Source organism: Oryza glaberrima, chromosome 1 (genome assembly GCF_000147395.1).
Source record: "Oryza glaberrima chromosome 1, OglaRS2, whole genome shotgun sequence".
Taxonomy (NCBI): Eukaryota; Viridiplantae; Streptophyta; class Magnoliopsida; order Poales; family Poaceae; genus Oryza; species Oryza glaberrima.
Genome location: NC_068326.1, coordinates 18,946,044 through 18,970,838, shown reverse-complemented (window position 1 = coordinate 18,970,838; position 24,795 = coordinate 18,946,044). Strand labels below are relative to the sequence as shown.

The 24,795-nt window shown below is 43.2% G+C and overlaps 1 pseudogene; it reads right to left on the bottom strand.

The window, feature by feature from the left end:
• Positions 1-3,024: 3,024 nt before the first annotated feature.
• On the bottom strand, positions 3,025-12,141 carry LOC127777033 (uncharacterized; annotated as a pseudogene).
• Between the last annotated feature and the right edge of the window lie 12,654 nt (positions 12,142-24,795).

Here is a 24,795-nt window from a genome sequence, read left to right as displayed (position 1 = left end):
ATTACGAAAATATAACAAGAGTTGGTCAAAGGTGTTGGAATTGCCCGCGATACCCAAAATCGAAGATGAATAAAGAGAGAATCTATTCTATGCCACTGAGTTTATCCCAATTCAACGATTCACCACTGACATTGTCTCTTTTTACAATATACCGACGACTTTATTAACTGTCTACAATATGCCATTGAGATGGGGCTCTTTTTAAAAAATACCCAAAATACCCTTAGAGACATACATGGTTAACAATTAATTTATCTCATTAGAAAGTTTCAAAAAAATGAAATTTTTTATATGGCCTCCCCACATAACAGGGAAGTATGTATACATATTTTCAATTTTTTTTGGTATTTTTTTTTAGAAAATTTTTTTTTGTGTGGTATACTAGAGAGAAATAGCTTACACAAAAGATAATAGCAAAAAAAAAATCTTATGTTGCATATGAAAGATAATTTACATTAAAAAAGCAACACAAAAAAATGTTTTATATAGGATATAACATATATGTTATATTTTATAAAAATATAAATAGAAGAAAATTGAAACTTATATACTGTGTAAGGAGGCCACATAAAAGTTTCACATTTTTTGAAACTTCTAATGAGATAAATCAACTGTTAATCTTATATGTCCATAAGGGTATTTTAGGTATTATTGAAAAATAAGCCTAACCCAATAGCATATTGTAGAACAATTGATAAAGTCACTGATATATTGTAGAAAGAGACAAAGTCAGTGGTAAATTGTTGAACTATAACAAACTTAGTGTTATAGAATATATTCTCTCATGAATAAATCAATGAAGAATTCCAAGAAATCCGATATAAACGCCTAACTGAAAGAAACAATAAGACACAACAAAACACGAGAATGTTTATATGAATGCGATGCACATGATATGTCTAACCGTAATGCACATGCTGGATATATATAGGTTATGGACTTACTTTTATTAACTTTTATTTTAAGAAAGAGTAATTATTTTACTTAAAGAAATTTGATTCACTATAGAGATTTTATTCAACAGCCCTAAGATATATTGCTTTCATAGAACTAAATATATTTGTTTTCTTAGAAAAATAGTTTATAAGGTATATTTCAAGAAATACTTTTATTTAGATTTATAATATGAAAGATTTGGTTGCATATATATTTAATTCAAAAAGACACACTTTAATTTAATTTAAAAATCATCTGAAGTGAATTAAAATAAGTAGCTGTAATAATACATTAGAATATGCAAGAATTAAGTTTGAATAGTTTAAAGAATTTAAATGTCATATATTAATTTTTCTTTATTTTCTAACTCTACCTAAATTTTATTAGCCCAACTACTAAATCCCAATAAGCACAAGCCACTTAGCCCACCATCTTCCTCTTAGTCTTTTATCCCTATGCCATTAAGAAAGTTGCTGCTTACGTGTGCCACCAAAAAGTTTGGAGTTACTTGTATGCCATGAGCCCAACTTTCATTGACCCGTATGCTATTTTGGATGGATGGAGACATAACATAGGTGTTAGGGGCTTTGTAAAGACAGTTTTGTCCTTGTGTACAATAATGGGTTTAAAAAATCAGAAAAGTGAAAAATAATTTAGAAAAGGCATTAAAAATCAAAAAATGGAAAATAATTTTTTAAAAAAGGTAAAAATCAGAAAAAAGTGAGAATAAATTTTAAAAATGTTTAAAAATCTGGGAAAAATTGGGAAAATGTGGGAAAAATCTTCTTGATGGCTTGCTTCTTCCTTGGTGTCTCCACTGTCTGTGGAGAGACTTCATAGGATGCAATGTCGTCATGAACAACTGGAGGGTGTTCAATTTGGAGAGCAAAGGGGTTATTGGATCTAGTTACAGACCTTGTGTGAAAGCAAGAAAAGGAGATCAGTGAGGTTGTAAATGACAAGATCAGGAAAAGTGAAAGATCATACCTGCTCGTCACCGAATTGTCAGTACTTGCTAATGTTGGTGGCCCCTTCTTTTTGACAGCGTTTTTAACTCTCTTTGGCTTCTGTGTAGCACTGGCCACCACCTCATTGTGTGGGAATACCATGCCTGATCTAGGAGTGGCCACAACAATGCTAGTCACTGTGTTACTGGAAGATGCTTTCTTCAGCCTTTTTTTTGGTGGACCCCTGAAATAAAGTTTGGGAAATTGTTATTTTGCATAGGTAAACATGAAGTGTTGTAATTGTGTAGCTATGTCTAGGAAGTCTACATCTCAGCCTCATATGCAGCTATGTCATCTGGATTGCCTTTCTTACATGTGTACCAATGGTGCCCTAACTAGTGGCATATTGGGCACTTATGTTGCCTTTTGCCAGTACCTCCCTCAGTGCCTAATTTCTTACTACTACTACCTCTCTCCAAAGCTGATTTAATCATGTTCTTCCTTCTTCCTCCTACAGTTGACTTAAGCAATGGAGGATGCATGAAGAAGCCATGGTGGGTTTGGACCACATGGACTTGTCAGGAATAGAGGGCACAGAACCTTCATATGCAATTTTGAATTTCTCAATTGAATATCACTCATCCACATAGTCTTCAAGTTTGGCCCCAGGGATTGATGTGATGTAGGCAATGGCATGTTTGCATGGTATTCCTGACCATTGCCAAGCTCTGCAAGAGCATGTCCTCTCTTTTATGTTCACTACAAACCTGGAGGTACTAGCAGAATTTCCCTTAGCACAAACTTCTACAATGCCATCAGGTGAGCTTGTGATTACTTCAATGTCAAGGTTATAGCTAGCTCCTCTCAACTTCTGCACTATATGAGGCAAGATCTTTCCTTCAAACTTTTCGGCAACCCTTTTTCAGCTATTCCATTTAATCAAGATCATCTGTCTAATGGTATCCATCAAGTCATCCAGATGCAGGCCCTTCTGATCCTTTACCTGCCAACATAGCAATCCAATTGTTAGTAAACATGAAAATCAATGCAAAGAAAGTGTTAAACAAGACAAGCTTACCCATTTATTGAATGCCTCAGCCAAGTTATTGGTAACATAATCCACTTTTGACAAAGTGGAAAATTAGCTCTTGGTCCACAATTTCTTGTGATTTTCCTGAAGATATTTCATAGCCTCTGGTTTGGCTGCAGCCATGGCTTGATAATGTTTATCAAACATGTAAGGACTCCAAGAATATGCAGATGCCCACAGGTGATCATCAAAAATTTGTCCATTATGTCTCTTCTTGAAATTCTGTACTAGATGGTACATACACTCTCTATGTTTAGCATATGAAAAAACCACACTCACCCCATACTTCACTGCTTGCCCACAATCAGTGCTGAATTTAAGCCCAACTGGGTTGCCTATAGCTTCTTTCAACCTATTCATAAACCACTCCCAATTCTCATTTGTTTCTGAGTTAATGACACCAATAGCTACTGGGTACATCCAATTGTGACCATCAACTGCACAAGCTACACACAACCGGCCCCTGAACCTTCCATTTAAAAATGTACTATCTACTGCAAGGTATGGCCTACAACCTAATAGGAAACCATCAACACAAGCTTTCAAAGCAAAAAACAACCTATTAAACCTTATTTTGTTGTTGATGGTATGGTGATCAATTACAACAAAGGATCCAGGATTAGTATCCTCTATCTGAGCCTTAAATCTATACAGGTTGTCAAAACTGCAGGACCAAGGACCATAAAGTTTATCCATAGCATGTTGCCTACCTAGATAAACTTTCCTGTAGGTCACCTCAACTTTGTGGCTCTCCTTCAACCTCCTCCTCAGCTCTTTGGCACCCAATGTTCCATCTTCCTTCAACCAATCAAGTACTTGTTCACACACCCAAAACTGTGTCACTCCTACACAAGTGCCTGCCCTCCTAGTGCTTTGACAATTCTCATGATCGTATGGGTTCCTTGTGATCTGCCAATTTAGACATCAATGGTTATTTACTACCAAAAAAAAGACATCAATGCATATAGAGTGTTACAAAAAATTTACCTTCACTGTGACTTGATCACTCAAAAGAGTGGTATGAATTCTCCACCTACAGCCCACATTCTTGCCACTGCAATACACCCTGTACCGAGATTTATCACTCTTTTCAATGTTATATTGGAACTCATATTTGGTAGCATGTGTAGCTAAAGCCAACTTAAAAGCATTCATGTCTGAATACATAGTGCCTACTACCATAGGAGGATCATTCTTGTCATAGTCTGCATCAGGTTTCTGGGAAGGCTCTCTATATGTAACAATGTCATCTTCCTCTACATCATCTTCCTCTACTTCATCATCTAACAATGTGTCTGGTTCAGATTGACTAGTGGGAATGGGAGGTGCAGGACCAATGTCAATATACAAGCATTCATCATCAACACTCACATGCTCATTGGATGGGCTTGGGCTAGCAAGGGATTCACTATCTGCAGATTTAGTATGGTTTAGTTCAACTGATTGCCCACTCCCAATTTCCCACTATGAAATGTCAGGAGGCTCACTATCCAATCCGGCGTCCATCCTACAGATGAATAATCCTCCACTGTGAAATGTCAGTGTTGAATGGACAGGAAAGAATAGAGGTTTTACCTCGCTGCTTCCATGGGCGGCGACCTGGAGGCGGCTTGGAGGCGACGTGGGCATGGGCGGCGACCTGGAGCCGGCCTAGAGGCGGCTTGGAGGCAGGGGGCGCCGGCCTGGGGGCGAGGGCGCAAGGGCGCGCCGGCCTGGGCGCGGCGACAGGGCGCGCCTGCCTAGACACGCGGCGATGGGGCGCGCCACCTGGGCGCACGGCGACGGGGCGACGGGGCGCGCCGGCCTGGGGCTACAGGGTGACGAGGCAACGGGCCGACGGGGCGACGGGGTGCCGGCGAGGCTAGGCGGCGGCGGCGGCGGCGACGGCTCCGGCAAGGTGAGGCGGCGGTGGTGGCGTGTGGCTAGGGCTAGGGTGCAGCGGCGTGTGGCAAAAACGAGGAGAGAGCAGGAGAGGAGAGAGTGAGAGTATAGAGCTGAAAATAGAGCAGGGGCAAATTAGTCATTTTCATACTTGGGTCCCACATGTCAGAGATATGGAACCGTTAAGTTCTAACGTAAGGTGGACGGAATGGCACACGGGTCAATGAAAGTTAGGCTCATGGCATACAGGTGACTCCAAACTTTTTTTAATGGCATAGGGGTAAAAGACTCTCTTCCTCTTCTCTCCCTTTCTCGTTCTCTTTCTTTTTCTCTCGCTCTTCCCTGCGCTGCCGCATCCTCAGGTCTCGCCCGCCGCTGTTCCCTGCCTCCGGCAGCCGCCTCGCAGCCGCTGCCGGCCTAAATCGGTTCCGTGGCTCCTCATGTGTAACACCCTGAAAATTTGACCAATAAAAACAAAACTCTAAAAACACGGATTTTCAAAAAAACTTTTAAATTAATTGCATCATGCCGATCTTATTCGCCTATTTTATTTGAGTAAAGAATAGTTAATTAGGAATAAACCCTAGAAGTAAATTGGTAAAATAAATATAATTTAAAATAAAGATTAGGTGTGGATAGAAATAAATAAAATATTATCGCGACCATATTTGTATCAATTAAATTTAAATGCGATGGAATAAGAATTAACCCTAATTAAAAATTCAAATAAATTATATAAATAAAATATGAGTAATATTAATCTAGGGTGAATTCATTAGTTGAGATAACACAAACATTGAGAAAAATTCATATATGCAAAAATTAGAAATTGTGGAACCAAATTTATATAAGAAATAGACTAAAATGAGAAAAATAGGAAAAAGACACTGTTCATTGCACTCTAGGTGCTCGACGGGGTCCCCTAGCCCAGCCTCTCCTCTGCCGCACGTGCCTAGCCACCCCGAGCCCCGCGCCGCCCGCCATCTTGTCACCACGCTGCGCCGTCCTATCGTCGTCGTCGCCGTCGCGCCGTCGCTGTCGTCGCTCTGAGCCCCGCGCCGCCGCCGCTGCCTCGCCGCCTCGCGCCCCGTGCGCCGCCGTCGCGTCGCCGCCCGTCGCATTGCCGCTCGGCCGTCACCTCGCCCCGGCGCCGTCACGTCGCCGCCCGTCGCGTCGCTGCCCGTCGCATCGCCGCACGCCCGTCGCCTCGCCCCGTCGCTGTCGCGCCGCGCTGCCGTCGCGTCACCGCCCGTCGCGTCCCGCCCCAAGCCGCACGCCGCCGCTGTCGCCGTCGCCGTCGACGTCCCGTCGCCGCGCGCGTCCCATCGCCGCCTCGCGCCCTGCGCCGCCGCGCCGCCGTTGCGTCACCCCTCCCCCTCTCTTTCTTTCCCCCCTCTCCACTATAAAAACTCCACCCCCCTCTACGTTTCCCCCACTCCATCTCCCTCTTCCTCCCCTCTTTCCTCTTTACCGTGCCACCACCTTTGTGCCGCCGCGCCGCCGCCCTCGCGCCGCACCGCCGCCTTCGTGCCACCGCGCCGTGCGCCGTCGTCGCGCCGCCCTCGCGTCGCCGCACCACCGCCTTCATGCCGCCGCCCTGTGCGCCGTCGTCGCTGCCACCGCCGTCGGTAAGCCGCTGCCTCCTCCCCTTGCTCGGTCGCCGTCGCCGCCCCAGGTAGCATGAGCCGAGAGAGAGAGGAAGGGAGAAGCCGGGAGGGAGAAGGAAAAAGAAAAGAAAGAAAGGGAGAGAAAGAGAGAAAAAGGGAGAGAAAAAAAGAGAGAAAAAGAAAGAGAGGGAGAGAAAAGAGAAAAGGAAGGAAAAGAAAAGAGAAAAAGAAAGAAAAGAAAAGAAAAAAAAGGGGAAATAGAATAGGGAGGTTAATAGTTTAGAAAATTTAAAATAATTAGAATTTAATTATAGATTAATGATAGTATTAAAATTGCAAAATTTAATATAAATTATAGATTATTCTTGGTAATTTCTATAAGAAATCAATTTGCGGTAGTAATTTAGATGTAATTAATAACTAAACAATTAGATGAATTCTTATAGATTATTATAGATTATTTTTGGGTAATCTCTATAAGTAATCGATTCACGGTAGAAATTCGGATTTAATTACTAGGGATTTTAGCCGTGTATTATATTTAATCATAGACTAAATTAAATCGTACAATATTATAAGATAATTCTAGGATTTTGTCCGATATTTAGCTCGCGATAGAAATTTCTAACCTATTATATGGATATAATGCTCGGGTAGATTAAATTAAAAACTTATGATAACAAAATATCTATACCCGCAAAATAGTTTAAGTCGAAATTGGGTTTGCCCTAGTTCGTGAATAGTAAAGTTAATATAAAAGAATCGACTTTCGCATTCGACTTCCATTTGGATTTACTTGGATTTTTATTTGAATTCTAACGGAATTCAAATCAATTTTCGCACATAACTATAGAGCTCGAGGGAGTTGCGGATCCAAGCGAAGGTCAAGACCTGCAAGACTTTGAGCAAGGCAAGTCATCACTATTCCTTGAACATGTTGATCCCAATTGCGAAATTATTTTTATTTACAAATAAGATCGCATGCAATGATGAACATCCTATTTGTGAATATGCCATACCTTGATTATTGTTTACCCTTATTCCCTTGTAACCATAATTACATATGAGTCCCTAGTCAACTATGACAAATGCTTAGAAAAGCTACTCTAGAATCATGCATACTCATATTTATCAAATGCTATATGCTTGGGCAATTACCTTTGGGAAGGTAATTGAGATGCAGCATGTGGAGACATGAGCGCCACATTGCCATGATGTTGATGACATGATTTGTGAAAGGAGAAATAAAATTAAACAACTGTTTTCGACTGGGGCGGACGGAGGATTTGGGTGGTATCCGAAAAAGGCTAGTACCGTCCCCGGTCAATTAAGGACCGAGCCATGAAGTTAAGCATGAAACGACCCCCGTACAACCGCACTTCTCGTATGGGTATAGACCTAGCAGAATAGATAGCTGAGCGGAGGCAGTATCCATGCATAGTGGTCTCTTGATGTGTGAGGCAGGGGCTCTTTGGTGGGGCAACCATTGGTAGAACCGCGAGGCGGGTGTCTACAGTGGTGTCACCATCGGTAATACTGCCATGTGAGAATTTAAACATAATTATAACTTAATGCATGTGTGAGTCTTTCCTTCCCGGGTGCGCCAGAACTCCTCTCACTGCTAGAAACCGTGTACGCCTAGAGTGCATGAGGGTGTAAAGTTCATGGAGCGGGTACTGCCAATGCGAGGTTATCGAAAAGCTTTGCCGTGACGCGTCTCATGTGTTGGGACGAGGCTCATGTGTTGGGCAGTCGCGGAGTGCGGGTAAAGTGTACATCCACTGCAGTGTGAGTAAACCAAATCTATTCGAATAGCCGTGCTCGCGGTTATTGAGCACCGGGACATGTATTACACTTGGCTAGACTCTAAATTCTTAACTTGTGTGGGATGGGATATTGCATGATGATTTCTATACTGATGGAGCCACTTCCTGAGAGGCGGGAATGTGGACGTCCTCAGAAAACCATGATGACTCAATGGCGGGAAGCTATCCTTGGGATCAGAATGGATGGTGGACAGAACCGTCATTGTTTAATATGAACACTGGTACTAAATTTTGATCAGTCTGTGCTAGGTCTTAGGTTTGTGAAAAGAATTACAAAACTTGCTTTGCGCAAAAGAACCATAGCCATCTTTTGAATACCCCTGTCATATGCATTGTTGCTGTGGTGGCTTGTTGAGTACGGTTGGTACTCACCCTTGCAAATATAAACTTAATCAGAGGCCGGAGATGAAGCTTCGGAGGATCCCTATGCCTATTACCAGGAGGGTGATGAAGACGATGGCGCTCAGTAGGTCTTAGTTACGGTCGTTGCCTGTGGCAATGGCGTGCCGCTGCCTTAACTCCGCTGCCTTACCTACTTCTGTTTTTGGAATGTATTCCGGACCGCTCAGTCCGATGATTTAAGACTGTGCCTGCGGGCTTATGATGTAATAATTCGTACTAGACTCTCGTGTATGTGCACTTGGTATTTCAGCTATGAATTCGTGTGTACCAGACTACTTGATCCAGGGAAATGGTACTGTTTACACGATTGATTCCTGTTATAAAAACGGGGGTCCACATCATGAGTCTGACCCCAAGCTAAACCTAACTTCCAACCTCCTCAACCCTAGATGCAGCCGGCGGCAAAACTCCGGCGAGGTAAGGATTCAGGGGAAGTTCCCTGGCTTCCACCACTGCTACAACCGCTACTCCTCTCTTCTACTTCCTCCTCTAATCTCTAGTGTTTTGTACTGTCAAGGTGGTTCTTGTCACACCCAGAAATTTAGCCCAAATTTCCAGACTATTTTGTGTATTAAATCGTAATATACACAAAATGACAAGTAATATACAGTTCCAAACGTAATATACAGTTCCAAACGTAAATAAAGCGTAAATACTTACAGAAGAGGCACTTAGTCCTCACACCGAAAAGAAAGCAGCAGCAGCGGAAAAGACGATCCTAGCGGGGCTTCAGCTCCACTCCACAGGCAAAACTCAACTTGGGTCTGAGCCTTGGTCTTCTAACTTCGCCTCCAGCTCAGAAGCACTACACTTCTGAAAAAAAGGGGGAATAATAGCAAGGCTGACTACAACCACCGTACTCAGCAAGCCACACCAATGATACAGACGTGCAAGGGGATACAAGGATGGCTTGTGGCTATTTGCATAAAGGCGGTTGTAAAACATTTTATTGAGCAAAACAATAAAACTATTGAGTAATTAAAGTAACATTAAATCTCCACTGATCAACGCTACACCACGTTGAACAGGCCCAACCAACCCACCTGAACTACAGTGCATTGAGTCGATTTATTAAGGTGGGACTAATCACGGTGAATCTGGTCGACCGCCCATAACCACGGGCACGGCTATTCGAATAGTTTTACTCTGGCCAGAGGTTTACAACTGTACCCACAAGACACAGCCCCACGACACGTTTCCGTGCGCCGACATGCCACCATGACATACCGGAAAGAGGCCGTGACAGGACCCTTCGCATAACCCCCTCTAACCAAGCACACCACACCTCGGGTTTCAACCCCACTCCTTGCAAGGCAGCGGGCAGTCCCCTCTCGTGCCTTGGTGAATCCGGAAGCCGCATAGGCCGTCGCAGGGCCCATCCAAACTCCATCACGCCCACCCTTGCCTGGATGCGTCAGCTAGAGGAAAGCTACACTACAAGCCCAGCCGTTGCCCACGCTGGCTTGTGGAAAGTATGAGGAATTCTTCCAGGGTTTCCCGCGAATCGGTCCTTAACTGCCATGGGTGCGACTAGCAAAACCATGCACCCACAGCCCACCATTCAGTCGCATTTTAGTTGGATAATTACGACCACTGAAACATGGTTGGGTGTCTCGAGCACGCAGCTCGTTCTGATGCTAAAAAGGTCTAATACTGCAATTATCCCATCAACTGAGCTAGTGGTAATTAAGCATGGCTAAGCATATAGTTCTAGCTAGGTCACATAAGTAACATGAGCTAGTCGATTTATTACCCAATGTTGACAAATGACAGATATCAAGTAAACATAGCACAAGCAAGCAGATAGGTAATACCCGGATCCCATGTAATTAGCAAGACATGCATGTTTATTTGTAAACGGTAAAACATCTATAAATTGGGATCAACATGCTCAAGGGGAATGTGTGACTTGCCTTGCTTCTTCAAAACAATCTTCCGAACTCTTTTCCTCGCGACCGCGAACTTCCGAAACGACAGATCCTACACGCTAGCACGCAAAACAAGGAAAAACTCTAATAAACACCAAGAAAACAGTACATGAAAAGTAAAAAAACATGTAGAGCTTAATTTTAGATGAATTTTGCAAGTTGAATGGCTCAATTTTGGAGTTTATATGAATTAGATATGAATTTTAGAAGTTTTGAGCCATTTAAATGAATTTCTGGAATTAATACCAATTTATTGCGCAATTATTATTTATTTTTACAAAGGAAAAGCAGACTGCTGACGTTAGCAAGGGGAGGCGCGGACCGCGTCCACAAAGGGGCGGGCCCCACACATCAGCGACACAAGGGGGTACCGGCCCACCGTGGACCGAGTCCACGGCGGCGACCGGACATGCGGGCACGCCCCCGACGGCCCAGATCAGCCAAGGCCGATCGGACGGCTGGGGACGGCCGGGCGGCGTGGCCTGGCCATCGCGCACACAAGGCCGGCGGCGGCGGCGGCACATGGGCCGGGCGGCCACCGGCGGCGGCGGCGCGACGCGAGCAAGCACGGTAGGCGGCCGGCGAAGGGGAGAAAGAGGGAAGGGAAGGGGAGGGGAGGCGGTTCTCACCGTGGGCTGACGACGGAAGAGGGCGGCCAGCGGCGACCGAAAAGACTCCTCAGCGGCGAGCGGCACACGGGAAATGGCGGACGGACTTCGCCTCGACCTAAGGAAGGAGAAGATGGGATTAGACGAGGAAGGGGAGGCATGAGGCGGCGGGAAAAGCGGCCGGATGAGGAGGAAGAGGTGGGGCTTACCGGCGCGCGAGGGGAGTGGAACTCTGGCAGAATTCCAGCGAAGAGGGGCGGCGACCGAGGAGCGGCGATGCTGGGGACAGCCACGGCGCGGCCCGGAGTGGTTGGGAGCGGCGGCACTCGGCGACCGGAGGTGGCAAAACGGCGGCGGCCTTGGGTTCGCGGTGGAGAGGTGGTTGCGGCGGCGAGTTGGGGAATTAGAGCGGGGGCCGGTGTGCGGCACGAAGCGGCGGAGCTGATGGTGGGGGTGGCGCGGCTTGAGGTGGACGGGAACAGCGGCAAGCGGCTGCCGGAGGCGGCAAAACAGTGGCGGCCTCGATCTTGATGGTGGGAATGGTGCTGCGGGGGTGGAAGGGGAGAACGGAGTGGATGCCGGGGCGCGGCACGACGCGGCGGAGCTTTTGGCGGCGGCGGCACAGTGCGGCAGCGACGGGAGCGGCGGGAAACGGCGGCGAGCGGCGGAGCGCGGGCTCGCGCGGGGAGTACGGGAGAGCGTGTGAGGGACTCGGGGAGGAGGGGGAAACGGAAGAGGAGTGCCCAGGGAGGGTTTATATAGCTCCGGGAGGAGGAAATCGTGGCTGGGCGGGGCGGATTTGAAGGAGGAATGGGCACCGGCGACGTGGGCGAGGTGGAGCTTGAATAGGCGCGAAAATTTGGGGAAAAATGGGGGACGGGGTGGAGTGGGCGGCGACCACGTCCACACGGTCGGACGTGCGCGCGGGAGGTGGGAGGCGGCGGTTTTAGCGGCGTAGTGGGCGGCAATGGCAGTTGCCCCCGGGTGGCTTGAGGTTGGGGATGACAGGTGGGGTCCACAGGTCCCACCTGTCAGGGAGGGAGAGAGAGGAAGCGGGATGGGTAGGAAAAATAGACTCCAAGGGCGAGTGGCCCGAGGGAGAGAGGCCGGCCCGAGAGGGAGAGAAAGGAAGGGGGAAGGGGACGGGCCGCGGGGAGGAGGGAGGAGGATTGGGCCGGGAGCGGCCCAAAGACAAACAGGGGAGTTTTAAATTGTTTTCCATTTAATTTAATTGGTTAAATGAACTTTGTGCTATTAAAATTATTTATTGAGCTCCGAAAATTCACAGAAAAATCCGGAGGATATTTTAGGGCACAAAAAATATTACAAAATATTCTTGGCCAATGATTTTTAAAGGAAAATTTTAATTCTTCCAATAATTTCACTTGATTGAATTGATTTAACTTTTATTTAATTTCTAGGAAATGGATTATTAAATGATTTTTAATCCCGAACGAAAATCAGGGCGTTACTGTTCTCCCCCTTTTCTACTACTGATTTATGGTTGTGATGCACTGTTGATACTTGTAGACTAATCCTAATGGTCAACTTGATGACTCTATGCTATGGATTGTAATTACTAGTTCTAGGGTTCTAGGTCAATTAATTTGCTAGATTTGATGATGCCTATATGCCCATGATGAATGAATGCTCAGATGAATAAACCTATGAATTTTATTACTGAAATTAAAATCACACTAACTTGATTATATCCTTATATATGCTTATGAATGAATTGAATGAATGAGTGTGCATATAAACAGACTAATGACATAGTTATGCAATAATTTAATTTCCACTAACATGATTATGTTCTTATACATGCTGACATTTAGAAGTAACTGAAATTATGAAATAGTAACACACTACATGAACAGATCTTTATAACTGTTTCACTAAATAACATATTAAACCACCAAGCTGCATAGTTTGATAATTATAATAAAATATATATACCATGGATTATTGACTGTAGTCCATAAAGCTTGTTCTTGAGGTTAGCAGATAATGATTTGTTTCATTGGACGATGTACTGCTACTATCTATGCCTTATAGATCAACAACTCAATTTATGCAACAATTTATTAACATAGTTGATGAGGGGAGGATTAAACTGTTGATCTGATAATAAACAATTGCTCCAACTAGTAATCTATTTTACTGGAATATGCTACTACATGCTCCTTTTTATTTTAATCTGAACTATTGGTGTCTTTAGAACTTCTACAATTCAGTAAGGTTTAAACTAACTCTTAACTATTTATGAAATCAGGTTCATGGTAAATTTTAAAATATGAGCTAGGGTTCAGGTATTAATTCCTAAGTCTAAGATTTGATTTGCTCTATGCATCAAGTATGATATATCTGTATGAACAAGATCTGAATTTCTAGATTTGATAATAGCATAAGTCTAATCACATACACACATACACATACGCGCACACACACACACATACATACATACATACATACATACATACACATACACATACATACATACATACATACACACATACGTACACACACATACACACACAACACACACAGAGACAGACAGACACACACAGAGACAGAAACACAGACACACACACAGACACAGACACACACACACAGAGACAGACACACAGACACAGGCACACACACAGACTGACACACAACACACACACACATTCTCTCTCTCTCTCTCTCTCTATATATATATATATATATATATATTACTAAATGGCGTAATTGTAACATCGTGGTATATATATGTTACTGCACTTTTGATAGTAACATCGTGGTGAAATTGTAGTAAACTAGGAATCGAAACAAAAATATATATGCTAACCATATTTTTGTTACTACATAAAAGTGTAAGTGTTACTGCATGGCAGATACATGCTACCACAAGTTTATGCAGTAACACTACAAAACTTATAATATTTACCACACTTTCACAATAACGTTATGATGGAATTGTACAATAGATAGTAATAACACTTATGATATAGTATTACTACTTGTGGAGAGTTAAATTTCAAAAGACCAATCTTTGAAGGTTCTATCTACCCTTGCCCTATGAGTAAACTAAGCCAATTCATCTCTCTCTCCATATTACTGCACCTTTTTTTTTCTTACTATATATATTCTTGCAGTAACGTTATCAAGTAATCGCAGTAACACACTATGTTACTATGAAACTTATAATCGTTACTACATCTTGTAGTAACGATATTACGTGATTGCAGTAACGCATAGAAGATCAGCAGTAATACTTATGATATAGAATTACTACTCACGGAGAGCCAAATTTTTAAAAAACCAATCTTTGAAGGGTAATATCTCTCACATCATGTACTACTTTTAAAAACTGTTTGCACCATGATGTTAGAAAAAAAGTGCTTATCGAAAGTAGATCCGTCATGACTATATTATGACTACATTCCAATATTGTTACTGCAAGTAAGACATGGTGTTACTGCACTATGAACATTGCGTTACTACGTCGTTCATATCTGATCCCCTCCCCCTCCCGATATAGGGTAAGACTATTCTACACCCGGGGTATAGAATCCCCATCCCTTCTCATCTGATCCCCTCCCCCTCCCGATCTCCTCCCCCGTGATCTCCTCCCCCTCCTGATCCCCCCTCCCTCCCTTCTCTCCTCCCCCGCGATCTCCTCCCCCTCTCTCCCTTCTCTCTCGATCCTCCCTCTCTCGCTCCCCCTCCCTCCCTTCTCTCTCTCTTTATTTCATTCTCTCTTTATTTCATTTTTTCTATGTTTTTTTCTCTTTTCTGGAAAAATAAAAAATAAATGCCAAATTCAAGACTTGAACCCATGACCTCATAGTTCAAAGCACATTCTTCTAACCAATTCATCTTATGATACTATTTGTTTTAAGAATTTTATGAGAAAGTAATATGATTATCAATTCTAATATCTTTCACTATCGAAACTCATAACATATTACTATACTCTACTAGCAACAATGTTGTAAGAGTACAGTAACATGTGACGTTACTGTATAAAACATAGGAGGTTACTGCACTTCTGGCAGTATCATCATAGTAAAATTGTAGTAGACCAGGAATCAAAACAAAAATATATGGGTTAAAGCCTCACATGCTAACCATATAATTGTTACTGCACAAAAGTAGAACTGTTACTACATGGTAGGTGCATGTTACCACTTCAAAGTAGCTATGTTACTGCACGATAATTATAGTTTTACTATGTCATTTTTACGAGATGAAGATTAAATAGGTGGGCTATAGGTAATGTCTGTAGGTCACTTTGAGCGAGGTCTGATTGATGTAGGGGTGTTTTGAACAATTTTATACATTTGGTAAAACCATGTTGCTACATGTATATGCCCTTGTTACTGCAAGTTACACATTCTGTTACTGCACATGGAGGGTTAAAGTTCAAAGTGCCAATCTTTGAAAAGCAATATCTCACAAGATATATATTATTTTTTAAAATCGTTCCCACCATGATGCTATAGTGTTACTGCATGTAGAGGGTTAAACTTCAAAATGTATCTACGTACTCCCCTCTTCAAGAAACCATTCTTCCTCCCTCTTCTCAAGAAAACCGGTCTCCTCCCACCAATATAGTGTTACTGCATTGTTGACAGAAAACACGTGGCCTGGGAGATCTGCTTAACTCCAGTGCAGGTCCAAAGCTCGCCTTCAGATATATTAGCATGCTAGTTGATTTGATCCTGTAATCAACAAGAAATAGAAGCAAATAAACCATAGTTAAATCTATAAATGATAGCCGATCGGCTAGATGCCGATGACATATCATTTATCCTTAGGCCGATGTTATCCATGTATCGATCGGCAGTCATGAATAAGTAAAGAAGAACTAAATCTACTCGATTGGCTGTAGATATTAACAATATATACTCCTTATATCGATGCATACTTAAATCAAGTGATTGGGATAGATCGGCCATCATGCCGAGACAGTATAAATCACTTAGATCAAAATATATGTCAATAAAAAGATTATATATGTTTATAGCATAGCCGATCAGATGGATCTAGCATTTATCGGCTAATACTCCGATACTACTCTATATCAAGATATTAAAGCAAGTATAATATATTGAGCAAAAGCCTAACATACTTAGATACAGCAATATCTTAATATAAAGGGCAGATTTAACATATCAATAAGGCATATAGAACAAATGAAGTTAAATTAGATACGATCGGCTGAAACTCCGATACTATTCTAATCGGCAACTAGAAGGCAGGCTAGAGATCGATATTCTAAGCACGACTTAATAGATCAAACTCAACTGATGCAGCATTAAGTATGAAAAGGAGAACGATATCTAGACAATCAAGCCGCTAGAAGTTTCATAGAATGGTAGATATCTCATATAATCTAGATCAACGTCAAGATCTAACCTAATCGGCTGTCTTCTGCATACAGATATTGGCCGATAGTAGTCTAGATGGCGATATTGCTAGAGATTATGTAAGATATATGATAACTTGATGAATTACATAAACAAGATTTGAGTGTCATGAAGATGGAAGCACTAATCCTAAGAACGCAATCCATCATGACGAATTTTACCTCTTGTTGAAGATCGAAATCGATGCAGCTCAACCTGAAAGTAAGAACCCGTCGAAACAAAACTAAAGCAAAAAGGGTGTCGATGCGCCGAAATTGTGTTGAACATGTGTGTTAAAAATTACTTGGGGCTCGGGGTCTATTTATACTCGAGGATTACAAGATATACCCATACCGGACACGACCATTATCTCTAACAAACTCTAAGATACCACAAGTCTTTGCGGCAGACTTTTGCCCACACTTATCTATAAGGAATTTACATAAAATATCCTAATTAATAGATATAATTGCCTTCCCAGGACTCTATCCATGCGTGGCAATCATCCTGAAGTACATTCACTTGAACCCGATGTCGCGCACAAGTCGTATTGTTGGAATCGGCTATATCAGCTTATTTAGCTCGACTCAGACTCAGCCGATCTTGTCGTAGCCGATCTGGACTTCAGCCGATTCCTGCCCTGTTTTCAAAGTCGATCTCCGCTTCCGACATTGCTTTGATCTAATCTTCTCTCCGACGCTAATGTTACCAAATTTGGTTGTTAACACATGCCCCCCAAGTCCGGGATATTTGGTAATGTTCCAGATTTGCCATAAGCCGACTCCGAGCAAGTTTCGCACTCCACCATTATTCCAGCGCTTTAAATACTAACCGTTACCCCCGAGAAATCTCACGCCGTGACTTCCGTTTTCACCGCTCAAGCGAAACCTTTTCTCTCTCTTCTTGGTGATTCCTCCGCCGCAAAGGTGATTCCTAGGTGACTTCCTTCCCGGCGAGATCTCCGCCCGCACCAATGTCGTCTTCCGCCAGCCCACTTGGTGCACCATCGGCCGAACAAGCTGAGGTAAGTTCTCATCGGCTAAATCCCCTTCTTTAGCAGCAAATCAATCTTCTCCAATCTGATATCACTCTCTCCCTCTGGATTGCTTTGGATTTGTAGCACCTTTCCAACCTAGTTGCGATTCCTAGCCTGGTGCATGAAAATCACTACTTTCTTGGCCCAGTCGGCAATCCAGACCCCACCGAGTTTATTATTGGTGAAACCAACAGGATCCCCTTCAGATTAACCAACCCGGATCTAGGTCACTAGAAGAACACCTTCAAATCCTAGCCATCCCTAGAGAAAGTTCCACCAGAAAAGAGCTGGACCACATGGTTCAAACGTGTATCAGCCAGCAAGAGGGTTCACTGGGATGAAATTGGAATCGGCCAAGCACTTGACCTTACTATAGCGAACTCAGCCAAAGATGAACCCCTGATGGCAGCTGCTTCTTACTTCTGATCAAACACTACCAATGCCTTTCTGTTCAATCAAGGGCCGATGACTCCAACTCTCATAGATATCAGTATGATCACAGGTCTGGATGTTACCTCATCGGCCAACCCTATGAGTTTGAACACAAAGAACCAATATGACTTCAAAACCAAAAGTATAGGGGGTTGGTCAGGCTATGTGGCAGCATACATGGGCCAAGGCTCGGTCACCCCTCGAGAACATGTGGCTTTCCTATTAATGTGGCTAGAAAATTTTCTTTTTTGTGGATCAAGTTGTGGCCCCACAATCAACTGGCAATTTCTGGCTGAAGCTCTAGAAACAAAGAAACAATTCTCCTTGGGCAAATTCTCCTCGGCTATCTATACCAGATGCTGAGCAATGCATCGGCTAAGATAGTAGTCGGCTCAGTAGTTGGAGCAGGTGGACCCTGGTGGCTACTACAAACCTGGTTAAACCTGATAGTCATGAAGGTTGTCAATTGGCCATCCATATCAGAAGCTGAATTCCCAAGAATAGAGCCAATTGTAGATGATGATGGAGAAGAGCGTACTCATCGGAGATGCACATCATATGGAGAATACGCTTCTACACCAACTGATGCCGGAGCAAAACTATTGGCTGAACTGCTCAAGGATTGGTTTTGTAGCTTCTATGAAGGCTTTCAGAAAGATGCTAGAATCTGGTTCCTTTATGAAGACTCTACACAACTTGAGCACCCAGTGGACTTCAGATTCGAAGACATCAACCATGAAGTATACCAATCATCTAGGGAAATCTTCTCGGCTGCAATCAGCCCATGTATCCTTCCTGTTGGCATTCATCAAGGAAGAAACATCCAAGCTTCTTATGAATTCTATCATCCAATGAGCTCAGCTAGACAACTCGGAATGGGCCAACTCCCAATTGGCTTGTTCTTTGCTGACAAGATCCAATGCCGAGGAGGGATTTCATCAACCCTGATGATGGATCGGCTGCTTAGCCTTCAAGGACCCCCTCTGGGCAGTATTGACAACATAGAACTGGCAACATTCAGAAGCAAAAGCTTCGATAGGTGGTGGGGTGAATGGAAACTGCATTTATTCCACCAACCAGCTTCAATATATATGACAGACCTCTTTCCAGATGTTGTCCCTCAAGTAAGTCTCCAACTTTGCCCAATTTTAGCTAAATAACTGTTTGGCCAATTAATCTTAACCAATCGTCCTTTTGGTTTGCAGACAACGGAATCTTCCCCTCCTCATCAAAGCAATAGTGGCAAAGACATCCAATATGCCCCAGGTTTAATTCCTAACGGAGGTATGCTATCCCCTCCAGTTATCGGCTATGATGCCCCCAAGACCTCAGCTCTTCTTCAAGGGCTCGTTAGAGAACCAGCCGATGCCAGCAAAAAGAGGAAAACCAGATCGTCGGCTGTAAGCATCGTAGCCCCAATTAAGAAGAAGAAGACAAAGAAAACCAAGCCAGCTGATGATCTGCCTACCCTGGATCCATCCATCGAACAAGCTCTGGATGAAGAGGCCATTGAAGACGAGGTTGATCAGGCCGCAGCCGAGGTAAGTGACACTGAAAGAACACCATCGGCTTCACCTAAACAAACCTCTCCAACTCCTTCTGCTCCGGTTCATTTCTCAAGGGTAAGTATTTCTTGTTAATCCCTTTCATGATTATTTTGTCTTATAGCCGATCACTCCCAAATGTTATAATTGTAGAAAAAGAAGACTACGGTGAAGAAGAAATCGGCTGCAACAACATCTAAACCAGCTCCACCAGTAAGATAGTTTTAACTTTCATTAGTTAATTTTTAGCCGATTCTATTTGACACTAGTTTCCCTTTCAGCCTTCACCTCCTTCTCCTTCTGTTCAACAATCATCAAGTGATCAGACTCCCTCAGCTGCGGGAAGTCACCACGTCGAGGAAGAAGAACAACCAGCTGCTCCTGCTACCCCAGTAAGTTTCTTTTATCATAACAAGCATTCAAATCGGTTGTAATCGTTTAACCTCTAATCTGCTTCTAAACTGTCACTACAGGTATTAGCCGATCTTTTCTCTTTTGACATCAGGGACTACCTTGATGAAGGAGAAGAAGATACCACAAGCAAAGCCTTGGCTCCTTTATCTGATGATGTGAAGAAAACTCTAGGAAGCATTTTAGATCGGCTAGAGGCATCATCGCTGAACAGCTTGGTGGTTGACTGTGGCTCAATCAAGGCTCGGCTACATGAGATTCAAGCTTTAATCCCAGATGAGTTAGCCGATATCCTTACTCCAGCCGTTTACCTTGAGCAACACCAATTCAAACTAGAGAAAGCCAAGTTAAGATTAGCCGAACGGCGAGAACGTAAGGATATTGAGGCCACTATCCAAGCCAACCGACAACTTATGCATGAAGAGAAGTCCAAGCTTGATCAGCTATCTGAAGGCCCAATCAAGTCTAACATTGATCGGCTTGAGGTTCGCAAGATTGACCTCTTAGCACAACTTGAAGAATGTAACGCTGAGCTGGATATGGAACACAAGAAACTAGCCGATCTCCCCAAGTCTATTGAAGAACAGAAAGCGAGACTCAAATCGGCTATTAAGCATGTTGCCGAACTGGCCAAGTCCCTAAAAGTTATCCCTAGAACCGATGCTCAAGATGCCCAAGCCATAGAGGAAGTAGAGCAGATTGGGCAGAAGGCTATATCGGCTATCCAGTGATACTTATCACGGTAATCTTTGTGTAATAGGACTTAGAATTTTTGTAATCGGCTAAAACATTCTGATACTGTACTGATGGAACGATCCTTTGCGCCGATTAATACGACTTTGAAATTTGCGCAAACAAAATTGAAAATTTTACTGCATGCTGATATATATACGCCCCCGTAGTTTTACAATGTCGAGAGCATTGATAAAATTATGAAACAACTAAGGGCGATATAACAATATCGGCCATTGTACATCGGCAAACCACAACCGAGCACACCATGAAAAACAACTAAGGGCGATATAACAATATCGGCCAGCTCAAGGCGATGTAAACACATCGGCTGTCATGGATCGGCAAAAGTAGCCGATCATGCGTTAACCCAAACACTTGGGTAATATTTCTTCAAATATTTACCATTGAGTGCTCGCCCATAAACTTCGCCATCAAGCCCTTGCAACATATATGCTCCCTTAGACACAACCTTATGAATCTGGAATGGTCCCTCCCAATTCGGCGACCACTTGCCGAATTTACTATCACGAGTACCAATCAGCAAAATCAGCTTCCATACAAGTTCTCCTTCCGAAAAATCTTTAGATATAACTTTCTTATTATAATGCCGAGCAGCACGTTCCTTATCCTTAGTAACCTTCGCAAGGGCTCGCAATCATGACTGAACCAAATCCTCCCTCTCATCAGCCATAAGATTGTAATACTCATCGGCTGTTAAATCGTTTTGCAGCTCCGTTCGTCGAGAGCCGATTCTAACTTCCCATGGCAAAACAGCCTCATGTCCATAAACAAGTTTATAAGCAGGAACTTGAATCGATCCATGACAGGCCATCCTATAAGACCACAATGCTTCGGCAAACCGAGTATGCCATTGCCGAGGATAATCAGAAATTTTTCGCTTAATCAATTTGATCAAACTTTTATTAGATGCCTTGGCTTGCCCATTAGCTTGTGCATAATAAGGTGAAGAATTCAACAAATTGATACCCACGCTATCGGCAAACTGAACAAACTCATCGGACACGAAGATTGAACCTTGATCCGTAGTAATAGTTTGAGGAAGACCAAATCGATAGATTATGTGTTCCTGAACAAATTGAATAGCATCCCCAGAATCAACCTTCTTCAAAGGAATCGCCTCTACCCACTTGGTGATATAATCAGTTGCCACCAATATAAATTTATGCCCTTTACTCGATGCTGGGTTTATTATACCGATCATATCAATTCCCCAACCTCTGAACAGCCATGGTTTAATAATAGGATTCATAGCCGACGCCGGTGCTCGCTGAATTGCTCCAAACTTCTGACAATCTTGACATCCCTTATAATATTTGAAACAATCCTCCAGCATTGTCGGCCAAAAGTACCCTACACACCGAAGCAACCACTTCATCTTGTGAGCCGATTGATGAGTACCACAGATCCCTTCGTGAACTTCACCGATTGCAACCTTAGCCTGATCAGCACTCAAGCACTTAAGTAATACCCCATCAATCATCCGATAATAAAGCTCATCATCCAACAGTGTATACTTTAATGCCCTATACCTTAATTTCCTGGAAGCCGATTGAGATGGATTACTCAAATACTGATGCACATCATACCTCCAATCATCGGCTAACATTGCTGCAATCTCAACTTTAACATCTTTGATCATCGGCTTATACCCCGATGCCCCTTGGGCCAAATCATTAGCTTCAAGATTTTGTTCTCGAGATACATGCTTCAAAGTAACCAGCCGAAACTCTTTCATTAGTTCCAGGCACTTCTCATTATAAACCATCAATGTATCATTCTTGCATTCATATTCTCCTGCCAATTGGCTGATTACTAGCAAAGAATCCCCCATGATTTCAATAGAATCGACTTCAACTTCCTTGCGTAATTGCAACCCCTTAAGCACTGCCTCATATTCAGCTTGATTATTAGTCGCATACGGTTTAATAGTATAAGCGAACTCGAAACATGCCCCCCTAGGGGAAATTATGACTAAGCCGATGCCACAACCATGAGTACATACCGATCAATCAAAGAATAAAGTCCATGGCACTATCTCAACCGAGCCGATTGAATCATCACGATGTTCTACAATAAAATCGGCAATAGCTTGTCCCTTAATCGCCTTTGGTGATTCATACCGAAGATCAAACTTAGTCAAGGAAAATATCCATTTTCCAACTCGTCCCTTTAATATTGGAGCCGACAGCATGTACCTGACTACATCGGCTTTGCATATAATGGTGCACTCGTTAAATAATAGATAATGCCTCAACCTCGTACACAAAAAATATAGACACAAGCATAACTTCTCCACAGGAGAATACCGAGTCTCAGCATCCAAGAGCCATCGACTAAGATAAAATACAACTCGCTCCTTCCCCTCCAACTCTTGAATCAACACCGAGCCGATTGACTTCTCACCAGCCGATAAATATAACCTAAACGGTATTCCTTTCTGTGGAGGAATCAAAATAGGAGGAGAGCTGAGATACTCCTTAATATTATCCAAAGCCCTTTGCTGCTCTGCTCCCCAAGTAAATTGCTGATCGGCTTTTAACCTCAATAAGGGTGTAAAAGGTTCCAACCTTCTAGACAAATTAGAAATAAATCTTCTGACAAAATTTATCTTGCCGATCATCTCTTGTAGCTCCGTCTTATTTTCTGGGGGCTGAATTTTCTTGATCACATTAACGCTCCTTTGGGTCACCTCAATCCCCCTTTCATGAACAAGAATCCCCAAAAATTGCCCGGGCGACACACCAAAAGCACATTTTGTCGGATTCATCTTCAAGCCATACTTTCTGGTTCTCTCAAAAACTTTCCTTAAATCGGCTATGTGGTCCTCCACCTCTTTAGATTTAACAACCACATCGTCAATATAGACTTCAACCAACCAGCCGATTAAATCATGATATATATAATTCATGGCCCTTTGATATGTTGCTCCAGCACTCTTCAAGCCGAAAGTCATGATGACCCATTCAAATAAGCCGATTTCACCAGGACATCTAAAAGCCGTCTTATGGATATCTTCCTCAGCCATGAAGATCTGATTATATCCTGCATTCCCATCCATAAAACTCAAAATTTTGTTCCCTGATGCAGCATCAACTAATTGATCGGCCACTGTCATTGGATATTCGTCCTTTGGTGTAGCTTTATTCAAATCTCGAAAATCAATGCACACCCTGACCTTGCCATTCTTTTTAATAACTGGAACTATGCTAGAAACCCATTCGGCATATCGATAGGGATGAATAAAACCAGCATCATACAATCGTTTGATCTCAGCTTTAACCGGCTCGAGCATATCGGCTTTGCATCTCCTCAGAGGTTGCTGGCGTGGTCTAACCCCTAGCTTGATAGGTAGCCGATGTTCGACAATCGATCGGCTGAGTCCGGGCATCTCGTAGTACTCCCAAGCGAAGCAATCTCTAAACTCTTTTAGGAGCTCTATCAGCTTGGTTCTAAACTCTGGAGACAAATTTTTGCTAATAAATGTCGGCCTTGGCCGATCGCCTGGACCTATGTCTATTTCCTCCAAATCATCGGCCGACATAAAACCTGGACCTTGCTTGTCATCGAGATCATCTACTGTATCCTTAGCATAGACATTCGAACCCTTCACAACGCCCTCAAAGTAATAGCTTGGGTTCTCCATCTTCGATTGGCTGTATATCAGAATCGGACACTTTTAGAAAATCTCCATCCCAGACTTTTCCAGATAAACAATCAAGGCCATCCATCTCCCAAAGGGCTAAATCGGCACTGGCAACGTTAACTGACCTATCGGCCGGCACGACCTCTATCTTGTCGCCTTGCCATTGAATCAAGCATTGATGCATAGTCGAAGGGATGCAACAATTGGCATGAATCCAATCCCTTCCAAGCAACAAGTTGTACGAACCCTTCCCATCGATGACAAAAATCGTGGTAGGAATAGTCTTGCTGCCGACCGTTAGTTCCACATTTAGAACACCTTTGGTTTCCGACGGATTACCACCAAAGTCTTTAAG